The 1,503-nt window shown below is 52.6% G+C and overlaps 1 protein-coding gene across 3 annotated transcripts in view; it reads left to right on the forward strand.

The window, feature by feature from the left end:
• Positions 1-337, forward strand: part of ccdc24 (coiled-coil domain containing 24) — a 56,678-nt gene extending 56,341 nt beyond the window's left edge. For all 3 annotated transcript variants that reach the window (XM_079488694.1, XM_079488693.1, XM_079488695.1), the window contains exon 9: positions 1-337. This exon is cut by the window's left edge and continues 1,401 nt beyond it. The gene's annotated coding sequence lies outside the window, so the exon portion shown is untranslated.
• The last annotated feature ends 1,166 nt before the right edge of the window (positions 338-1,503 follow it).

Here is a 1,503-nt window from a genome sequence, read left to right on the forward strand (position 1 = left end):
ATAGAATCCAAAGCGCGTGCGTGCGTTACATTTTTGAACATTTTCATATCACGAGAGCTGTTACCAGGTTCAAAGTGGTTAACTTTAGCTTGTGAATATATACCTACATTGCATCTGTTGTAACTATTTAATCATTTGCCTATTTAAATGTTTTAATTTCATACAGTTTTGGAAAAACAGGTTTCTTCCCGATAGCAACAAATCCACAGTCACCGATTGTGGCATGCCTTAAAACTGTTTTGTTGCAAGGCGTTGTGACTGGTGTGGGTTTGGGCCTAAAGGCGTTGTGACTGGTGTGGGTTTGGGCCTCAAGGCGTTGTGACTGGTGTGGGTTTGGGCCTCAAGGCGTTGTGACTGGTGTGGGTTTGGGCCTCAAGGCGTTGTGACTGGTGTGGGTTTGGGCCTCAAGGCGTTGTGACTGGTGTGGGTTTGGGCCTCAAGGCGTTGTGACTGGTGTGGGTTTGGGCCTCAAGGCGTTGTGACTGGTGTGGGTTTGGGCCTCAAGGCGTTGTGACTGGTGTGGGTTTGGGCCTAAAACAAGGCGTTGTGACTGGTGTGGGTTTGGGCCTAAAACAAGGCGTTGTGACTGGTGTGGGTTTGGGCCTAAAACAAGGCGTTGTGACTGGTGTGGGTTTGGGCCTAAAACAAGGCGTTGTGACTGGTGTGGGTTTGGGCCTAAAACAAGGCGTTGTGACTGGTGTGGGTTTGGGCCTCAAGGCGTTGTGACTGGTGTGGGTTTGGGCCTCAAGGCGTTGTGACTGGTGTGGGTTTGGGCCTAAAACAAGGCGTTGTGACTGGTGTGGGTTTGGGCCTCAAGGCGTTGTGACTGGTGTGGGTTTGGGCCTAAAACAAGGCGTTGTGACTGGTGTGGGTTTGGGCCTCAAGGCGTTGTGACTGGTGTGGGTTTGGGCCTAAAACAAGGCGTTGTGACTGGTGTGGGTTTGGGCCTAAAACAAGGCGTTGTGACTGGTGTGGGTTTGGGCCTAAAGGCGTTGTGACTGGTGTGGGTTTGGGCCTAAAGGCGTTGTGACTGGTGTGGGTTTGGGCCTAAAGGCGTTGTGACTGGTGTGGGTTTGGGCCTCAAGGCGTTGTGACTGGTGTGGGTTTGGGCCTCAAGGCGTTGTGACTGGTGTGGGTTTGGGCCTCAAGGCGTTGTGACTGGTGTGGGTTTGGGCCTCAAGGCGTTGTGACTGGTGTGGGTTTGGGCCTCAAGGCGTTGTGACTGGTGTGGGTTTGGGCCTAAAGGCGTTGTGACTGGTGTGGGTTTGGGCCTAAAGGCGTTGTGACTGGTGTGGGTTTGGGCCTAAAGGCGTTGTGACTGGTGTGGGTTTGGGCCTAAAGGCGTTGTGACTGGTGTGGGTTTGGGCCTCAAGGCGTTGTGACTGGTGTGGGTTTGGGCCTAAAACATGAAGGCGTTGTGACTGGTGTGGGTTTGGGCCTAAAACATGAATGCTTCGCAAAACCTAAGGGATGAAAACATCAACTGGACGAGAGACAGCAGAG

This window comes from Electrona antarctica (assembly GCF_951216825.1).
Source record: "Electrona antarctica genome assembly, chromosome: 19".
NCBI lineage: Eukaryota > Metazoa > Chordata > Actinopteri > Myctophiformes > Myctophidae > Electrona > Electrona antarctica.